We start from the raw sequence: 23,037 nt of genomic DNA on the forward strand, positions 1-23,037 counted from the left end.
CTACTTTACTTTTATTGTAAGTCAACAGAACCAGATGTTTTTCCAAATTATTTTAGACAGTTTCTTTGGGTTCATTCATCATGAAATTTACACACAATGTAAAGGGTAACAGGCATTTTAAAATTATGTCAAAAACTGATAAAAAATGACCAAAATGGAGATACAAGGCTTTGTTCCAATACCAGCGATATATATGGTTTAATTCCTGATATATTCCTGGTATATCCATTTCTAGCCATTTCAGACATAAAGATGATCGAAAAGAATAACAGCTGATGCATAATGCAAAATGCATTTTTATTTTTTGTAATTGTTGTTGCATTAAATATATACAGTATTACTTGTATATGTCTAAAACTCACTGAAACATGATCTACTGGCTTTCTAAGGCTTCAACTTCTTGATATGGCTTTAATTTAATGTAGTAAAGGCAAAATGCCTTTGTGAGTGCATAGTGGTTTACCGACTATGCTATCTTACTGACTATCTGATATAAACCTGTCAGGGACATCTACTCACTGTGCGTTTATTTTAGACTTCTGCTATATATGACTTCTGTATCACTAATCTGATTAAGGTCAGAAAACTCAGCACTCCAAGTTGAAATGTCACCCATGTAGCCTATAAATTGCATTGTTTTTTAAGAGTTAGCCAAGAACTGATGGCTTCAATCGCAAAAGGGATGCAAACTTTCTGCCAGAGGACACATCACGCTACTAGTTGAACTGAAATGTAGAAACTAAAGTGTTTACCCGCCTATGCAATCTAGGACTTGAGAACTCACTGGACAGCTGTCATCCAACAACAACACTTTATACTTGTTTCAGTCCAGAACGGTGTTTTCTGGGAAATCACATTATAGATGACAAAGGATATGGAAATGGCACCGAAAGTGTTGGTGTTCATGGATGTGACTATTCCAGTGGAGAGGTTGGTGGATGTGGTTATTCTAGTGGAGGAGTTGGTGGATATGGTTAGTGGAGAGGTTGGTGGGTGTGGTTATTCTAGTGGAGTGGTTGGTGGGTGTGGTTATTCTAGTTGAGTGGTTGATGGGTGTGATTAGTGGAGAGGTTGGTGGGTGTGGTTAGTGTAGTGGTTGGTGGGTGTGGTTATTCTAGTGGAGGAGTTGGTGGGTGTGTTCATTCTAGTGGAGCGGTTGGTGGGTGTGGTTATTCTTGTGAAGGGTGAGACTCCACTTTGCTGTGACGTAGAAATGAGTCACAAAAGCCTGTTGAATCACAGGCCTTCATACAGACTTTACATTTCACAATTTCTGAAATGGAATATGAAATAACAATTAACATTGGTGAACTGGAAAGGAAAATGCAGGTTTGTTTACTTGGTCTCCTTTAAATTCAGGAAAAACCTGAAAATATGCTGAGGTGGGTTCTCTGTAGAGGATGCATACTTATTTTCATTTCAACAAAACACTTGGGTGCCCAAACTTCTGCATGTGACTGTATATCATTTTCATTTTTAAGAGGAAATCTATGAAAGTGACATGAAACACTTCACATGTAGTTATCATCCAACACATGTTTTGGCTCAATCAGTGCTTGATTAAGTAAAAAGAGGTCAATGCGATGGCTTGAGGGCTTCAAGGAGAAATCTGAGACCAAACTTTTCTCCTCAAGCCCACCACAAGATATCAAATGCTTTTTTGAAAACAAGAAATTCTTGTTTAAATTGATGGAGCATGCGTTGTATATGGTTCTATATAGAACCTTTTTAAAAATGGTTTTACATAGCACCAAAAAGGGTTCTGCTATTGTTACAAGCTTGACATCATTACAGTAGCGGAACCCTTTTTGGTGCTATATAGAACTATTTTAAAAAAGTGTCTATGTAGAACCACATCCAACACATGCTCCATCAATCTGTAGAACGATTTCACCATGCAAAGAAGCGTTCATGAAAGAAACAGTTCCATATAGAACTCATGCATCTAAATATAAGCATACTCTTTACTAAATAACTATTGAAGAAAGCCTCTTGACCTTGATCCCTTTTTTAAGAGTGTAGAGAAACTTACAGACAGATGACTTTACAATGATGTTGTTTGGAAGCGAGGGTCATGGCATCTACAGCACAATTATAGCCATTTTATTTACAGGTGAAAACCATGAGTGAACCTACACATGTCTTGTGAGTTTTATAAATAATTTTGAGAATGGTAATATAGTAGTGCATCCTTAAAAAAACAACAACCTTGGGAACAATTTTGCCTTCAGACAGTCTGAGTGTACCTCAATAAATCTTTTTAATGTTTTAGGTCAAAACCTTACTGCAAAACTATCATAAAACAGTAGCTACTTTTACATGCAGCCGTATAATCCATTAATAATCCAACTAATGGCTCAATCAGAATAGTATACCTTCATGTATACACCTCAATTGGAATAGACTAGTCTGATTGAGACCATTCGGATTACAAATTCTATTCGATTGGACAAGGTGTGTAATCCTGTAAATAATCTGTTAAATAGAAGTATAATAGCCATGTAAATGCCTGAATCTGATTACATTCCCAATTGAAAGGTTTAAGTATGTTCTGCATGTGCATCACATCATAGCCACAGTTTATAACATTCAACATGGTGGAGCAGAAACTGGTCTACAGAGGAGATGAAGTTTATGATTGTACTGGAAAAGACGGTGGTTGGATGGATGTCTAGGTTATGTGTCTCAGAGCACATCTTTTTTCTCTTGGCCTTCCTTAATAAGTACATGTGAAGTATGTTTTTCCTGAGTCTGACAGAATTTTAAAGTGATTAAAAACACAAGCTCTGCTCATTGCTGCTTGTCTGACTCTGAATGGATATGAAGCTTGTTGTCATGGTAACAGCTACACTGAGGGGTTCTCTACACATAATTTTGAATCAGATTATGTGTAGTGAGCATGTAAACTGAGATTTTCATCAGACTGTTGAGTAGAGTGAGTATATAAACACCTGAGTCTTAATCTATAATCAGAATGTATTCACTCAGATTGCCAAAACCTTTTGGCATGTACATACAGCCAGTGTCTAAAACATCACAAAACATATTAAGAACTATTTTGTGTAAAACCTTATTGTGTTGTAGATTTCAGAGGTGTTCTTCAGACATCAGCTTGCTATCATCACCACTGGGAGCAATTCTGACTCTTTAAGTTTCTCTAGAAAAGAGCATGTCATGTCAAATTACACTGAATGATTCTGTTTACATTGTAAAAATTTAATTATGTAGAAAGATTGGGAAAAAACAGTGACCTTCCCCTTTAATTCTGTAAACCTGCATGCTAGAATTATACTGGTCACCTGACTGTGTAGATCTGTGCAATTTACAAAAAAGAATGTTAAAAAATGTACATCATTTCCACATGAAGAAAATGTATTACATCAACATAGTTATTGCCAAAAGTAAGCAAACTAAAAGACTGAAATGTTACAACGTGACATATTCATGTAAAATGATCTGCACATTCAAATCAAATGAAATGTAATGCATTGCTTTCACTTTCCTGTGCAGTTTTCAAATATTTTCCAACCCAAAAAGTGGCGGTTGGTTTAAATCACACACACATACACGCCTAAGGGAATCTCTCGTTTCAAAGTGAGAGAAAATGAGAAACTACGACGGGGGAAAAAAAATCAATTCCACATGAGCCATCAATCCAGAAAAGCACTCAAACACACCCATAACAGAGTCCATTTGCTGCATAATTTTTCAATCTGCAAATGAGGCAATTAACTAAACCGCCTTGTCTTGACGATCTAATAAAGAAGGAGGGAGGGATGGCGCAGCTGGAACAATCAAGCTGGCCTGACCCCTCAGACATCACTCAGATCACAGCCGCAGCAGCAGTGCAGCCACAGGCAGAGCTGACTGCGTGAGGGGACAACTGCTTTAATATCAAACCATGACTCAGAGTGAAGCCATGATGTGACATTCAGTGACAAAAGACATACTGAGGGATCCATCACTATGGTGAAAGGGGGGCAGAGAGAAGGGCTTATGGAGAGAGGTGGTGCTTTTTCTTTGGATACAATGACACAATTAACCTAAACAAGCTCTGCAAATGCATCCTTTAGTAGCAGCTATTTTCTAAGTTGGATAAAATTTAGAGAAAGTCGCCACAAATTCCACTCAGTGTAATGACATGTTGCAGCGTATAATCTGGATGTGTAGTCTGCTCAATGTAATTAATATCGTTTATTGATTTTTGTGTGGGGTGGCATGGTGGCGTGGTGGGTAGCGCTGTCGCCTCACAGCAAGGAGGGCCTGGGTTCGATTCCCCGGCCAGGTGGTCCTCTCTGTGTGGAGTTTGCATGTTCTCCCCGTGTCTGCGTGGGGGTTCTCTGGTTTCCTCCCACAGTCCAAAGACATGCAGTCAGGCCAATTGGATGTGCTAAATTGCCCCTAGGTGTGAGTGTGTGAATGACTGTCTGTGTCTGTCTGTCTGCCCTGCGATGGACTGGCGACCTGTCCAGGGTGTATCCTGCCTTCCGCCCGAAGACTGCTGGGATAGGCTCCAGCACCCCCTGTGACCCTGATGGAGAAGTGGCCTCGATAATGGATGGATGGATGGATGGATGGATTTTTGTGTTTATTGCTAAAAATTCCAGTCAGTGAGCATACAATTTAAAATGTCTTAAAATGTCCACTATAATTAACACATTAATTAATGGGACTCAAATGACTGATAACCAGCTATATAGCCTGTTAATGTCAGTCATTCATTGCTAGCCATCTGAATATAAATGTATATAATGTAAAAATAACTGGAGACAGAATGTTCTTGACAGCCTTCATCACTTTCAAAAAGAGGAAGTTCAGTTTTTCTGATACAATAATGATTATTTTGATGAGCATTTGATGATTTGCTTTGTGGAAAGCTTGTTTGGATTCTTGCATGTTGTTACTAATTTATGGTAGTTTCAGTGAAAGTGTCATTAACTTTTAGGAGGTGTTCTTCTATGGTGTTGTTTGTTAAATGAGGCCCAAAGTAATTCAAAGTGGGCTGATTTGCAGCTTTTTCTTATATTTAGGTTGTATGGAGTGGAGAGTGAACTGTAAATGTTGGAAACTATAGTAATATTTACATATTATTTCAAACTCTTTTATTCAATAATGTGAGAAAAATCAAAGGGCCTCGTTCACCAAACATTCTTATAGAGAATTTTCTTCATTAAACCACTTATGCAGCTTTCAAAAGGTTCTGACATTAACTAATGTTTTCTGTTTTCTCATTTGAAATTTGTTCTTAGGTAAGAACAGAAACTACTCGCATCAAGAGCACATAGGTAGAAATCTGTGCTTTAAGAACACGGCATGAATCTGACGTAGACTTTTTCCTAGGATCGCTCTCAAGAATACATTTAAGAAAAGAATTAAGAAGATATTGGTAAACAAATCCTAATCGGTTTTCCATGATATGGGCCCTTTAAGTATTTGTTCCAGATGGGCTTTGCCAAAAAATAAATAAAAAATCTCTTGCATACTTATAAATGCTATATGGCCTGCAGCTTAGTGTTTATACACTGCAGCGCACAGAGTGAACTCTTCTCATAAGACAGTGATGCATTAAGGACAAGGCTGCCTGTACTTCAGGACAAGTGACCATACTTCTCCTCATGTCATTTACTTTTTTGTTTAGAAGATTTATATTTAATTTACATTTACCAACTGCAGGCTTTTTTCCTACACTATTAGGTTGTATGTATGTTTGTGCTGCACTCAAGACATCTCGCATTCTCAAGTGTTTTGTTGACAGTGCTGTTTTGACCTAATTTAATTAAGAAGCCAATAGAAATGTTTTTCTGCTTACAGCATATACCTAATGGATTTGTCATCATATAGAGGCTGACTGTTGGATCGCATCATGCCCTAAAATTCCATCTTTAGTTCTGATGTATATATAAAGTGGATGCCTCATACACATTCTGAGTGCAGATGCGAAGTGGAGGAACATGTCTAACCACTGCACTTCAAACAGTTGAGAAAACAACTAAAATAACCCTCAAATGGGTCAGAAATATAATTTCCCTGTCCTTTAAAGCTTAACAGGATGAAAGGTATTTTTGTTTGTGATAATTTTACTTTTAAAAGTGAATGGGCACATTTGGCTATTTTTAATAGTGGACAGGTCTGCATCAGAGCTTTAAAAAATCTACCTTAAAAGCCATGCTGGGGAAGAAAACAGGAAAAACTGGACAAATTAGATAATTGATCCATATCAAACAGAGGAAAAACTCAACTCCAAGAATCAACGTGGCAGCATGATGTCTATCCACAGTCTATCCACTCCCATCCTCTACAGCCCATCTTCTTTAAACTTAAAAACAATACAGTGGCATCCTTAGGCTGGCTTTACATGCAACTAGTTGCATGTTGAGAGTTGCTTGACATGATTTCTACACCATTAGAAATAAAGATTCTGTGAGGGTACATTTTTTGTTCATCAAGGTAAAAACAATGTAAATGTTCTCTCAATGGTACAGCAGTGGGTATAAGGTCCAATTGTGTACCTTAAATACTTTTTTACATGTGAAAAGCACATATTAGTACCTTTTTATAACCTTTAAAGCAGAACAATAAAAAGCCTGGAGACAAGACAGGGTGTGTGGAGTCAGTACAACTTAGACAGTATCATTTCAATGGATTATGGTACAATTATGTTCCCTGACAAAAGGTACTGAGATGTACTCTTGAGGGTCCCACCCCAGTGACAGGAGGGGTACTGCCCCAATGATAGTTTTGTACCTTTATTTCTGAAAGTGTATGTAACTTCTGTGCAACAGTTACACAAAGCAGTTCAAATTCAAAGTTCCACGCAAAGTTCCACGCAACACCTTCAGTGACTCCAGCTAGCCAAATAAGCAGCTTTCATTCTCACTGTAAACTCATCCACAAGGTGTAATTTATATATTTTCAGCATTTTTATTATCTTCACATATTTTTTACATTGCTACTCTTTCAATATTTCTGTCTTTTATCTGTCTGTTTATATATTTATATATAAACATGCTCTATATGCTCTATGCTCTATATTTGAGTTTTTCATCTGTTCTATGTATGCTGTCCTTGAAGCACAAGTCAATCGTCAAGGAGCACATCTCAGTCTCCACTTTCGAACTAAGTTTAATTGTTCGGATCACAAAAAAATCTAAGCTCAGTATAAAATTATTGGGTGTCAGAAAAAGAGAAAATGTATATGTGAATCATCATAACTGTTGGATCATAATAGCTGGTTTCTCAAATGCTAACTTTGACAATTATGTTTGTTGTCACAGCTCAGGAGACTGACCAAACGGAAATTACACACCTGTGAGTGATAGCTAGAGTTGCGTGAAAGTTTCTCTGTGTGAAGCCAGCCTTACCAACCAAGAATACAAAACTAGTGGGAATAATTAGTGAAAACCATTATATTTTTTAATATGGCTGAGTCTAGATGTGCATCTACATTTCCAAAGTTGGTAAAATCAGAAGATGAAACTTTGAACTTTGAAGGGACAGTAAAACCAAAGTTAATGGTGGAGGAGGAGCTGATAGAAGAGAGACCACAAACAATGAGCCCTTATTTGCTTTCATGTGCTGATGTTGACAGTTGGCTGTAAATTCCCATGCTAATGTCAACGTGAAAGACAATGCTTTACCCCAAGACAGTTAGGTAGATGGTTAGGGTGAGCAAAATTATGATTCAATTTTATGGACATAATATATACTTGTAAACAGGTAAACATGGTTAAGTGTGGCAGCAGGGACTAAAATGAGTTGCTCCTTCCGTCTTCATAATTTACAGTAAGATTTTTTAAACTGTGGGTAGAGCTGTTGCCTCACAGCAAGAAGGGCCTGGATTCAATTCCCCAGCTGGGTGACATTTACATTGTTTGTACCTTGATGAAGGAAACATGTACCTGCACAGAACCTTTATTTCAAACAGTGTACTCTCCTCCTACAGTCCAAAGACATGCCGTCAGGTGAATTGGACACACTGAATTGTGTGTGTCTGTCTGTGAGTCTGCCCTGTGATCGACTGGTGACCTATCCAGGCTGTTTCCTGCCTTCTGCTCTATAAGCGTTGGGATAAGCTAAAGCACTACCTGTGATTCAGGAGGATAAGCGGTTTAGAATCAGCCATTAATTTAACACACATTCTGTACGAAATGACATTACTTAGCCATAAAAAGCTAATTTCATATGAATGGTACTCGTGAGGTCAGAACCATTTACCATATAATATTTCAGGTAATAAAAAAGTTAAGAGTTGGCTGAGCATTCTTTCCAGCAGCTAATGCATATTTAGCATTTGCTAATAAGTTCAGTTATTACAGACAGCCTACCTCAGCTTATGTTTTTGCCTTTGGAGGTAAAGTTTCTTTCAGTAGTGTCTTACCAGCTAAATTAAATTCTAAATTATTACTTCTTCAAAGACCCAAATGATCTTATGCAGATCATTGCTATCAGACAACCACCCCCCCCCCATCTCCAAAATGGTTACTTTATGGCAGAAGGAAGAAGTACTCAGAACTTTCAATGTAAGTTAATGTGAAAAGATTATATTCCAGCAACTTGAACCATGTCTGTTGTGCCATTCATCATGAAATCTTTCCACAGTAGAAATGGCAAGTTATATATTCAAATTCTGATACAAAGTTTTGTTCTGACAGTGAAAAATGTTTCTCAATATGTTTGATGGTTGGCTTTGTCAAAGTTCATGTTAATGATGAACGACTCTTTACATCTTTTATAACCTCTCAGAGGTAGGCAGTGAAGAATGGCTTAATGTCCTTCACTGCTATCCACAGGACAAATAGGCATACTTACAATAAATCAAAGTAAAATACTTGTTAAGTACAAACATTAAAGTAGTGAATTGCAGTACATTCTGGTATTCAGTAGTGCTCTGCGACACAGCCGTGACTTCACAAACCTGAAACAATACAAAAGAAATGCTGGAATAATACATTATATAACTGGGAATTAGTTCAGCATCTCTAGAAGTATCCCTCTAGGACTTTCTCTATTGTTTCGTCAACTGTACAATTGATCAAGACTTTTTAACAATGTGATTGGTCTCCTTTAAATGAAGAAGAAGTGGTCGTACAGTTCCACATACTCCAGTTTAAACAGCCAAACCCAGCACACCACACAACAATTAATGTATTATTCTGCAGGCTAACCAGAGAGCAGCTTTTAAACCAGCATACAGAAAGATAGATGGACAGTCAGACAGACAGTCAAGACAGAAAGAATGCAGGAAGAAAGAAAGCAGAACAGGGTGTGAATGCTTCTGCTTTGATTAAAGATTTTGGCTAAGAGGTGCACACGTGCACAGAGGCTAGAGGGTTTGGGGTGAGGGGGGGCGGGGTTACCTGAGACTCTGTAAACAAATCACAGTGCAAAATCTGTCATTGTACCCCCCCCCTCCGCAAGCGATGCTGTTGGTTTGTTCCCTGCTGGAGAAGCATTTTTCCTGCTATGAGTTTTTGTCATTGCTAAGGGGAAATAAATGAAGAGCAAAGCTACTTTTTGAAAAATGCATTTTCATGTCCCATTTATCTACAAGTCTGAAATTGATGGCCTCAGTGAACTTCCCTGCACTTGAGGGCTTAGAAATGGGCACTACACTCTTAAAAATAAACGTTCCTTAGGGGTTCCTTAGCTTTGATGTACAGTTCCTGGAAAAAAAAAAACTTTAAATGTTATTGAGCCTTTACATTGTGCTAAAGTTCTTGAACCCCTTGTATGGCCAGGGCCTGTCGCTGGGCCCAAAGTTTTGTTAGACACTTCTATAACCTAAGAATAGTTTAATTATTTTGTATTGACATCCTGGTAGTTACTGGATAATAAGCCTTAATATGTAATAAGCCAAAGACATGCATTCAGGCCAACTGGACATGCTAAATTGCCCCTGGGTGTGAGTGTGTGAGTGTGTGAGTGACTGTCTGTGTCTGTCTGTCTGCCCTGCAGTAGATTGGTGACCTGTCCAGGGTGTATCCTGCCTTCTGCCCGATGACCGCAGGGATAGGCTGCAGCACCCCCCCAAGACCCTGAGGGAGAAGCGGCTTATGAATGAATGAATGGATGTAATAAGCCTAGGATTTTAAGGGTGCCCAATATATAGATCATGATCAACCAGTCGATGGCACAGTGTACATAGGTAGAGCACTCATTCGAACATGTTATCAAATTTCAACACTTTTCTTACTGCTTCTCGTGCCAGAAATTCAGTGTGATTGACTGACGTGAAATGTGGCCATTGTCTCTTTAATATACTGTTACCATAACTACACCACAGCCCTCCTAAAGCACTGCTGTGAATTTGCCTCTGATCTAGAAGGTTTTCATTTATTGGTAGCCAGTTTGCATAGCACCATTTTTGTGGTTTTCCTTTTGTAACCTATACTGACTCTTTCAGAAGACAAGTGTGAGACTGAGGATAAAAACAAACCATGAAGCTTACCTTTTCCATGCAGAGCAGGAGATTTTTTTACAATTGATTTGCCAAGTTGGCACTGCACTTCCAAAGAAGGGGGACATCGGGAGGCATTTTTAAACAATATAAAAAGAAACTATGTCAATGAATTCCCAGCTAAAAGTGAACTCAGGAAGAAAAAAGTGATCCAGACCACACAAATGGGCTGATATCATTCAGTGCAAATCACTGACTGGTTAGTGTGATTTTTGAGTCATTTGCCCTGTAACGCAGACTATCAATATAAGCCACTGAAGTGCATTAAATAGTTCAAAAGGATGAGGCCAGCCTTTTTTTAAAGGTGTAATAACATGTCCACTGGGAAAGTAGATCTCAAGCCACAAAAATATGGGCACCCCTATGGTATTTATGAGTGTAGTAGGAGTGTATTGTTTGAAACTAATGTCACAACTCATGCTTAGAGATGTGTCAGATATATTTGTGCAAGTCCGACATGGTAAATGGGATATGAAAAGCTCGGCCTGTGATTTGGCTTGAGGGATCTGCTCCTGCTATGGTATTGCTTTTCCTTTCAGCTGCAGGGCATGAGCACATTATTCATCCAGAATGTCTTGGTGAAAAAAAGTGGATTCCTTTATGTTTATACTTAAGTTTCTGCCTTGAATGTGTAGAGAATTAGGGGGTTGTTGGTCAGATCTGGCCTCATGGAGGGCCGGATGTTTGAGAAAGACAATATTGTGGGCCCTGTGACAGAAATCTTCCCTAGAGAGAGAGAAAGAGAGAGAGAGAGTGAGAGAGGCTGCAAGACAAAGAAAGAGTGCACAAGAGTGGCGAAGAAACCACATCTGTTTTCACTCAAAACAATCAGCCTCAACACTGCAGGCAGCTAGATCATGTTATTAAAGGCTTTCTCCAGCCTGCTGAAGGACGGCCCACACCGGCACATTTAGACGTTCCTTCTTGAGTGGACACTTATTAACTGTGATGAATACAGATGTGGAATTTCAATCAGTCATTTTTGTCAGGTCGTCCAACCCAAAAAAGGCTTCCACTCAGTGGTCATAGCTTTGGGATATGCAAAAAAGACAACATTTTAATTCAATATATTTAGAGACTCGAGGAGAGTTCATTTATTTCCCAACGGAGACCTTAGACAGACATAACTTGGAGGACAATCTTTACAAAGGAATGCATCTCCCATAAACGCCATACATTTTTCTTCCATTTTTAATGCTGCACTAAAGGCACAGTGTTAAATGCATTCTAAAGGCCTGTTTTTTCATTCGTGTAATCAAAGTTCCTTCTTTTCATAAAGAGGTAGTAAGTAGCTCCATTTACAGTACTACAGTTATGTACAAGTTCAATTTTCAATGCATTTTTAACTTTCCTAAATGTTTTCTTAAGAAGAATAATGATGAGTTTACTTATACTCAAGTATGGTTGCCTGGAAAGTATTGACATATAAATTACTTATTTATTACTTACTAATTACTATGCGATTACTAAGAAACTACTTTAAAATTTCATTTTAGACATTCAGTTAGTTGCCGATTTTTGTTTTGCATTTAATTTAATTCTCTTCTGCTGTTTAAGCTCCTACTCTGCTTTGCTGTTTCTCATACCTCTCACTTTGGAACTTCAGCATTTTATTTCATACTTAAAAATCTCAAAAAGAGAAGACCTGAGTCTAACAAACTTCAGTCCATATGCTGATAGATATTAAGAGGTTCCACTGTTATTCTATGAGGAACTTACTGAATATAATACCTTTTACTCTTATTCACATTGTATTATTCTATGCCACTCTTACGTCTTTTAATGATGTAAAGACAACCACTCTACCCACCTCTTTAAGTCTGATGTATCTCCCCATTTTGGATGGACAGATGAAACATTCCAGCCGTTAGACTTCTACTTGTACCTAAAATTAAGAAAGACATGACTTCAGGGGACAAGATGAAGAACATCTCCTGCAGAAAAGTTGCTTTGCTCAAAGATGCGCAAACTTCTGAGGCAGTCTCAGGCTTTTAAATAATTTGGGGAAATCCTCCTCAGAGTTAAATTATTAACCTCTCCTTGATGAGGAATCCAGCCAGCTGCTGTTCCATTAGCTGGCCCATTCCATAGACTCCCATGAATGTGCGTGTGTGTTCTCTTCTGTCCTCATGCTGCCCACTTCAATTTAAATCAGTGTGTAGCTCGTGTTCCAAAAGGGATGAGGGCTTGCTGTCCTGACACTGAGGTGGAACACTTGGTGGGCAGTGCACGTGTTCGGCCAGTGACCTTGCACAAAATCACAGTTAGAGCAGAGGCTCACTGTAATGAGCAGTGTGTGTTCAGCTGGTGGTCTTGCAGAGGATCAGAATTAGATCAGAGGGTGGCGATAAGGAGTAGTCTGCACTTACAGCTGACTCCAGGTGTGCTGCTGAGTGAACTGAGGACAGTTTGTATGCACTGAATGTGTCTTCATATTATGTTATGCATGTAGCTTTGAAGGATGTGGTGAACATTCTCTTTCCCACACCTTACTTTTAAGATAATCTTAAGTGGTAGAAAGAGTGCTCGGTGTCTTGCTCACTGAACCATTTATTACTACAATCACTAAGAGTTTAATATTATACAGCTGTGGTTTAAACACTGACTTTTGGATGTTGTAACGCATGCAGGTAATATATTTTTTATGTTGCAATTTTTGTTGCTGTTAGTAAATTTGTCTACAAAGCCATACACTGTAACTGCTAGAAGAGGCTCCTCTTATTACAAGAATAGCCTGTTAGCTTTTGAAATAACAGCTGAAATAAACAATTGATTCTTTTGGTATGATTTTCAAAGGTTCTTTAACAAAGAAATGGTTCTAAGTTTTTTGCATGATTAAAGGGTTCTTTGTGTCATGAAAGGGTTTTTGGATGAGGAAAGCGATTGATGAGGAATGTGCTGTGGATAGTTCTATATACACACTGAAAAAGATAATTCTTTAAGGGTTCTTTCCTAAAGAAAATGTTTCTACATAGAACCATGAACACTAATAGAACTTTGCATGAATAAATGCTTCTTTGTATTGTAAAACCATTCTTCAGATTGATGATGAATGTACTGTACATGGGTCTATATAGAACCTTTTTGGAAAGTGTTGATGCAAAGAATGCTTTAGTCATGCAAATTGTTCTTTGAATATCTGTGGTTCTATATAGAGCCATTTTCTTTACTAAAGAACTCTTGAAGAGGGTAACAGAAATTTCAAGCTTGTAACAGTAGAAGAACCCTTTTGGGTGCTATATAGAAACCTTTTCAAAAAGGTTCTATATGGAACCACCATATACAGAACACTCTCCATCAATCTTAAGAACTTTTTCGCAAAGAACCCTTTAATCTTGCAAAGGCTCCCTTGAATGTTCACAGTTGTATACAGAACCATTTTATTTAATAAAGAACCCTTGAGGAACCACTTTTTATAAGTGTGCAGGCAACTCTTTCACCCAAGTGTGTCACTTGACTTGGGCTTCTGGAGCAATTGCCAGGGTACCAAATACAGGTGTTCTAGGAATTCTCCTGAATGGTATTATCATAAAGTTATTATAAGGTTATGCTATTCATTAGGGAAAAATAAACGCTCAAATATAAATTCAGGGAAAGGTGATTATTTGGCTGCTTTACCTGAAAACTTCTGTCTTTTTTTCTTAACTAATTAGAGATGCAGCACTGGTCTGCCTCAGGGTGGTGCTGTAGCATACTGGTTCATGCAGTTGGTCCTTCATAGTTTAGCAACTGTAACTATGCTCAAGATATTTCTGAAAAACTTTAAAATGTGCCATAGCATGTTTGCAAAACTGAAAACTTGCCCATTTTTGTAAGAAATTGGAAAGTGTGTCCTGTTACTCATTCCTCAAACTGAAGACACTTCAGATACATTTACAGAAGAAAAACTGTTAAACCAAAAATTTTGTTGCTATTGAATAGCATCAATGCTGCTATGGCGAGTGAGTTAGCAGCCAGCCAGTGCTGGAGTAGCACGCCAATGTTTTTGTTTCTTGTTTTTATTCAAAATGCATTTTATTCAGAGAGACAGAGAGACGGCGAGCCTGATGTTGTACATGAAAAAAGGATTTTTGGTTTGGTCTTAGACAAGAAACATTTTATTGAATGACTATTTAGCTTTTAAAATGTACTTTAAACATTCAGATGCAATGTTTCTCTATTAGCAGAACATTTAGGACAGAGGAGACATTTAGAAGATGTTTTGAACACATTTTCTGTTACAAACAGTATTTTCACTCTCATTTTTGGTTGTTTTTTTATGAATGAAGACATGCCCGAGAACACTGCTGAACTGCTGATTGTGTTATTAATGAGTAAATGCTAATGTTAAATAAAAAGTATCAACTGCACATTGTACAAGGTAATTATAAAATTCTGGGGGAAGATTTCCCAAAACGGTTCTACAGTGAACTGAGTGGAGCCCCAGAGGTTTTACACGCCCTGCCAACGCTCTGAAATGCTCTGAAAATACACAGAGATGACAAGAGATTTTGCTTGTTTGTTTTCAAAGCATGAGTTGGAAAGCAATGTTGTAGCTAAAAAGTGGCTGTCATCACAACTCAGGTTTGTTCAGCTGCTGCAACAACTTGCTGCAAAATTAAGAACCTGAAGACACAAGCGATTCTGAATCAGTCGTGGGAAGTTGTGTGAGGAAAGAATTTGCTTATAGAGTCTCCGGTGACATGGGCTCTCCACCATTTTTCAATTTCCAGCTCCTTCTCCTCAGGCGCTTCACTGCAGTCTCTTTGCCAGTCTCTCTGCTGGTGTGAAGAAGGAGAGAATGATGGAAAATATGAATCCTATTTTGCTGAGATGCTTTTCAGTAAAGTAGATTTGAGCTCTCTTTGATGTCCCACGTGGGTCCGTCTCATTGGCTGCCCCACCGGCCCTGCTGTGAGCAGCTGAAGCAGGAGTGCTGGAGTTACGGAGCAGATTCAGCAGAGACCATCGCTTCCTCACCCCATACACACTGCCAACACTTTCATTCACACGCCAAACACTCCGTCAATGAGAAAAAAACACACACACACATACACATTCCTGTATATTTGGCTTAAATGGGCATAGAGACAGTGCTGGCGTGGCTGGCACAGCCTGCATGCAGTGGACATGCTGAAATCAGAGACGCAGTGGTTTAGAAATGCATGTCATTCCTGATTTGTTGAAATTGTCCTCAGGCAGATTCTAACATGAAATTTCACACTCGGCCATGTCTGCTTCCTTCAGCCGGATTCTTCAGCAGCAGCGTCCAGGTGCACCAACATCAAACCTGTCAGAGTGAAACGTAAAGCCTCTTTTTTTTTTAAACACACTTTTTAAAAAAGATTGCATTTTATTCAAGGGTATATCATTTTTGGTAAACAAAAACAAGCAGTGTCAAAAATTAATGGTAAATTAGAATAAGAATGAGCCAAATGATTGACCAGCAAATATTTTATATATAACATTGATAATGGCCAAATAATGGTAAATCTGAAAAAAAAAAAGTTTTCTGACTCACTAAGTTTCTCTAAAACAGAACATCTCACATCAGACCACTCTGAATGATTGAATTGTCTACATCTCAATAATTTCATTAGGGAGACATTTTGAAAACTCAGTGGAATTCCACTTTAAGTCTTAAGAGTGAGGAATGCAAGTCTGGAACCTTTGTGGTTCAGTCGAATGTTTGACAGAAAGACAGGAAGGGGTGCAGCCACATACCTCACATCTCATTATGAATTTTCAAAGTTGGAGGGGATTCAGTCCTACATTTTTCTCGTATTCTTTTCCCCTAAACATTTATGTGCTTTCATATACCAAAAATGGCTGTAAACCATAACCTGTCTTCATCCTTTTAAATTTAACAGCATTTTTTGGCTGCAGTGCCTTTAACCCTGATATAAGATAGATGTGCTCTGTTCTTATTGGATGACCTGTATTGTGTCTCATTTTGCAAGCACTCAGAGCTGAACTTCTCCAAAAGATATCAGTGCAAATAGGGCTAAACTTCTGTAGGCTCAATAGGATATATGCAAATGAATTTCTTGTGATGATACAGACAATGGGGTTCAAAATGGGCTGTTTTTGCCCTTTTTCACTCTAAAAGACAAATCTTCAAGTATTGCTTGATAAACAGAATGGTTCTATATAGAACCATGAACACTCAAAGAACCCCTTTCATGATCAGAAGGTTCTTTGCATGATGAAAGCATTCTTCAGAATGTGCTGTAGACAATTCCATAAAGAACCTTTATGAGAAGGTTTCTGTATAGTACCAAAAGGGTTCTTAAATTATTATGATGTCATGCTTGTGACATTAGAAGAACCCTTTTTGGTGCTAAACAGAATCTTTTTCAAAGAGGTTCTATATGGACCCATTCTTCATCAGCCTGAAGAACCTTTCACCATGCAAGGAACCTTCTGATCATGCAATGAGTTCTTTGAGTGTTCATGGTTCTATATAGAACCATTTTCTTCACTAAAGAACCCTTGAAGCACCATCTTTTTAAGAGTGTATATATAGACTATACTGGCTTGGGAGTGAGAAGTACGTATTGAAAGTCCTTTATTTAAAAAAAGTAAGGATGTTCAGTTTTACATGGAATGGGCCCTTTAATAAACCTCAATATCTTTACTTACTTTGGAAATGTGTCGGCTGCATCACTGCCAAATTACTGATATAGTACACGGCCCATGTTACCAGCTCCTTTGCCACCGTATGACGACCTCAACCTACTGTCCCGTTTTAGTGCCCCTTCCCTGCCCTGTGGAAAGCATTATTCCTGAGATGGATAGTCTTACCTTGCTCTCCCACCATGTCTCATCCATTACGCCATCTTCCCTCATTCCTACCACTCCTCTTAAAGAGACAGATTCCTCACAGCCAAGGACGAGCCGCTAACGACAGCCAGAGCCGCCTGAAGACGAAGCAGAACCTCCTGACTGATCAAAATCACTTGGTGATGAATGCGACTCGGTCTGGGTCGCATACACAGGCTGCCACTCAAAGCGCAAGTGATGTCTTGCGCCACTTTTGCAATACCTGAGCAGGTGATTTGTCACTGATGGAGCTGGAAAAGGAAGGACATTGACTCTATATAATCATCATTCATCTTGCAAAAGGTGTGCATCTTCAGTCTTCAGTCTTCATTTAATAACAGCATTTATTCTCTTCAATCTGCTAAAGGCTAATGTAAAAGAGAAGCATAGAAAGAAAGAAAATGGCAAAGACAGGAGCCATTCAGGCAATATCTCCACCAGCAAGAGCTGCATAAAAATGCAGCCATTACATTCATAACAAAAACTGCTTATTAATGCGATTACTGTGAAAGGGAAGTACTTTTGGTTTAATTGCTCATGTTGTGTACTGATAAGCTCTGAGTGTTTGTAAATGCAATGCATGTGACGTCGAGCGATTACTCTGCATTCTCGTGCATTCGCTTCCATTACCTCCATAGCTACCATATGTTTTTATCTTCTAAAGGTCTTGATGAGAAAAGAAACCAGCTGGTGCATTATTTTAAACGCAGCAAACTTTTAAACAACATCCTGCTAACCTAAAGAGCAGAATAAGTAGCTCTGAAAACTACTCCCCTAATAACACTTTTGATTCTCTAAAGAACCTTTCAATGAATGGTTCTTAAGAGAATCATGTTTGTAAATAAGATGAAAGTGTGAAGAACCATTTAACCTTCTTAAAGTGTAAAGAATATACACATAATTTAGAGGTTTTAGGAAGACAGTATGACTTTTAAATGGTTCTTTTTGCTCTTTCAAACATGAATTCTTAGGGAACCAAGATTTTATTTATTTTTATTTATTACATTTTTATTAATGTTTACAACTCATGATGTATCAGTATCACAATCTAAAAATGAAAGATAAACAAATTTAAGTCACAGATTTGTTCTTTGTAGCTTTGCTGGCCCAAAAAAGTTCAATATAAAGTTGTATGTAAATGTTTGGGTACTCCTGGTCAAATGACATGTTTTGTTGCTCTTCTACAGAGAACACACATTTTAATCAGCAATTACTGTATATCTGTTAATTTAACATAATGGGAAACAACTAAAACATAATGCTGTGGCCTGTGCAAATTTTATAGTACATTTATTTTTTTTGTTTCAATTTTTTTTCCAATATTGTCACGATCCAAATAAAATCAAGTATCTCCAAGTATCTTTGGACAGCGATGATATGTTAAAGCAAATGAGCTAAAAATGTATACTAATAATTGAAGAAAAAGTCTCATATTCAGGTTTGTTCCTGTAGAATATTTTCATTTAACTTAGAAAACTAATAAAACATGTAATTTGACTGAGGAGCTCTAACCTTTGCACATGACTGTATTGCCTCTGGAGGCACAGTAAACGAAAACAGCCTTTTTGTTTCTATGGGATACATAAATAAAATGATAATGTGAAAATGAATTATGACTGTTTTTGGCACATAAGCCCACACAAATGTTATATAGTGGACCTCTAGGGGGAAAAAAACAGAAAAATGTAAAGTTTGGGCCCTTTAAAAATAGACCTCACTGTTAACTAAATGATCCTGCTGCTCAGGTGGACACTTTACCAGTAATATTTTAAGCGCTGGCACTCTTCATTTCCCTCTGAAGCTCTGATGAAGGTATAATGAGGTACAACTGCTTGTCCAATGCTGTGTGCTGTCCTGTCTGGTGCTGCTTGTGCTGAAGCTCTGTCCTGGAACTGCAGCTAATTCACATATACACCACAGTTTGAACTGTGAGCTAAATAAAAAAGGGAAGCAATGGAAAAAGAGGATGTAACAAACACCTACATTTACATATCTTTAACAGTTGGTCACTCTACTGGTACATATGACACATTTACAGTTATTGAGGGCGTGTAGAATGTATAAAAGTTCAAATGTGAATGCTTATCTACGGAAAAAATCTGTTTGCTTAATTATAATATTTTTAAAGATGCCATACATAATCTTTCTGTACATCATATATTTGGACATATAGTACTATGCAAATGTTAAAATTACAAATCTAGCAGTAGCATTAATTACTCAGAAAACATAATTACAATAAATACAAATAGTAGCAATTTTTATGTATATCAATGTTTAACCATTTCTAAGCCTCTTCTCTCCTCTAAACCCGCCAGTATTAACTGTAGCTATCATGGAAATACCAGGTTTGGTTAATTCATTCTTTACTAAGTTAAATCAAGTGTGTTTGTGGTGGAATTTGACAAGTTCATGTGACAGCTGGGGACAAAGAGGAGAAATCTCACAAGACATGAACTATGTTTAAAAAAAATATATAAATGGTTTAAAATGAAACCAAACAGGGGTCAACAACCAGAATTACCACAGCAAAGAGGAAAACAGAACAGAAGAGCATATTCAAAAGAGCAAAATCTAGAAAGCAAGCAAAAGGTTCAAGGCACAACTCAAACAATCAGAGAAATACCACTCAGTAGTCCAACAAATTGACAATACTTAACAAACAGGGGACAAAACCAAGGACTATTTAAGACAAACACAAGCACAGGTGAATTGAATTAGAAATCAGATGACTGTGAACAAGGCAGTTGCGCATGACTGGAGGAATTGGTGACATCATTGGGATTGGAATTATGGGAGGAGAACCTGGAAGCGTGGCAAGGGCATAGACACAGGGGTGCCATCAGGGATTTTGGGCCCCATAGAAAGATGTCACACTGGGCCCCACCAGCACAGGCCACACCAAAGTGGTAGCAAAAGCAGCATAAAAATCTAGTGCTAACTTGGCTACTTAGTTGATAGCCATAGCACTTCACCTGAGGCTGCAAAATTAGCTAATGTTAGCATGCTAATCCCTGTATGGCTGGTTCATTGGTAGGGCTATGGGCATTGATCAGGAGACTCATCAGCTGCATCTGTTGGGCCTGACACCAAGCAAGGGCAACAACAACTGATTTAGTGTTAACAGTTTTCTAAAAGTTTATCTGCATTGATCAAATTTTGGCTAAAAGAGGAGAGAAATGTTAGAATAGTAAGTAATAATATAATGTTGGGAGGGCAGAAGTAACCTATTTCGCTGTGGGCTAAGCCAGCAGGTGCATTTCCTCCCCATCTTTCTTTGTGAAAAAATGGGTGACATAGTGTTACTCTTTTCTTTTCTCTCTGGTCTTTTTTGTCATTTTTGGAAGCCAGATTTTACTTTAGGAAGCTGAGATATAACACTCAACCAGCACTGCTCTTCATCAGTAGTATAATGTACTGTATACAAAAGCCAGGTGCTGTACTATAGGGAAAGGGTGCGACTAGACTAGACAACATCAGGCACTGAGCCAATCACACCTGCCCCATTTTACTCAGCCCTCTCTGTTTAGCAACGATTGCTCACCGCTTTTCAGCATGTAGGTTTATATTTTGGTCAAGAGAAGGGCCTGTGTGCCTTTTATAATACTCACCATGCAGTGACAGATGGCAGGACTGTGTTTTCTAACCATCACCAAAACTACAAATAAACTGTATGGTTTCCAAACATACTTACACTTGTGGTTGATAATATGAGCCAGTGTAACTGAATTATGAGCATGAGAGCCTGAAAGGCCAGTGCTGAGCAGATTGTTCTGCCGAGTTGTCATTTTATCCACATTATGCTGAAAGTTAACTTTTAAATAGACAAAGTAAACAAAACCACCATAAGACCAGCAGAGGTAGCTGGTGTGGCCTAAGCATGGAATAAAGTGAAGCAGCATTTGGTAAAATTTCTTTAATTTTGCCATTTTTAATGTATAGAAGAAAGGCTGAATCCAGGCCTCTTACAAATATCCAGGCAGTTATGTCAGTGGCCACATCCTCTCGGAATGGCTGCATTTCATTTTTGCATTCTGTATGTCTCTGTCTATACTGAGTATCCAGAGTATAGCCCTCGCAGCGCACTAGGAAAAATCGCAGTACATCATCCAGGTATCTTTGGTATACTAGAGAAATTTATGTTGGTCACATACTGCATACTACTTACTACTATAGGTCTGAATCAGTACTTGAGCAGTAAAGAGTCAGAAAAGAGTAAGAGTCTTAAAAGAGTCAGAAACTACTATTAACCTCATTTGAAATCAGTGATGTACATTTTTTCAATGTAAAATAAATATATATAGTCAGTCAGTGTTTTAAGTACAAAAGATTAACTTGTAAAGGTTAAATTTAGGAGGAGTATCAACCTCCCCACATCAACTTAGTTCCCCTTAAATATTCAGTACTTTGCATCGCATTGTTTATGGCTTTGTATAAACTGGAAACTTAAATATTACCATTGTAGCTTTATGAATAAGAATATGTTCACTGTCAAGACAAATATCTGTTCCATTATTGTCATGCACTAAATATTTTCACACAATGAAAATGTCAATTGCTCTTTTCATTTTGTGAACATTTCACGATGAATGGACCAAAAGAAATGGCCGAAAATTACTTGAAATAAAATCTTCTCCACAAAGCTGTAACGTGTCACCAGAGATCAGATGCTCACGGATTGAAAACACAAGGAAAGTTTCACTGGTAGAGTCAGGAAAGTACAACATCGTCAGAGAACAGGTGTGGGTCAGTTTTAATAAGCACAAGAAAGTAACAATGGTGACCATAACAGACAAGGACATATCCAAACAAAGTACACAAAACAAGCAATAGGTCAAAAACATGAATCCAAGAAGTCAGGCAAAAGTACAAATGGGCAAATCTAAAAGAGTCGGAGAGAAACAAGCAGACGGTCAAATACACGATTATATCAACAGGAATAAACGCTCAATAGTTTCACAGGGAAAGCAATACCTCGCAACTAATACTTGCTAAAGCCTGGGCTTATAAGGTAAACTGTTGTAGTCATGTGACACAGATACAGCTGAAACATATTAGTATTTGGGTGAACATGAGCTGATAGGAGCATGAGGACTGGTCAGGAGTCATGTGACTTTGCTGGGAAGTCTGGGTATTGGAGTCCGAGTCCAATTCCAGGTCCGAGGGAAGTAGCTCTGACACGTGATCCCCCAGTGGATTCTGGGAGTTCTTGTCCATCTGAGGACAGGCTGAATGCATGTAGTTCTTGTCCATCTGAGGACAGGCTCAATGTGTGACTAAAGCCACCATTAGCAGTTATAGTTTTGTTTGGACATTGTTGGTGTTATCTATTGTCTATTCATAAAATGTCCAGTTAAAATGTCCATTAAGTATAAATCATCATTTTACTGAGGAGATTAGACATAGGATAATTCACTCGCAAAAGTAAGGTGAAAGTCAAAGGAAAATAAGTGAAAAAACTTATTAAAATGTACAGAAAAAATTGGACTAACAATCTGGTACACACCAAAACTGTCACTATCAGAAAACAGCACTTAAAGCTTTCCTTTTTATTTGAGCATGAGGAGAAAAGGATGTGTAGCTGTTACTGAGAAAAGGAAAGAGACAAGAAAAATTTGTAAATCAAATAAAAGTGCTGTAAGTATGTATGTACTATATACATGTGTGTGTATATATATATATATATATATATATATATATATATATATATGTGTGTGTGTTTTCATATGTATATATATGTTTTCAGATTTTTGGAAAATTAATAACATGTATCGTTTTGA

This window comes from Pygocentrus nattereri, chromosome 16 (assembly GCF_015220715.1).
Source record: "Pygocentrus nattereri isolate fPygNat1 chromosome 16, fPygNat1.pri, whole genome shotgun sequence".
In the NCBI taxonomy this organism is placed as follows: domain Eukaryota; kingdom Metazoa; phylum Chordata; class Actinopteri; order Characiformes; family Serrasalmidae; genus Pygocentrus; species Pygocentrus nattereri.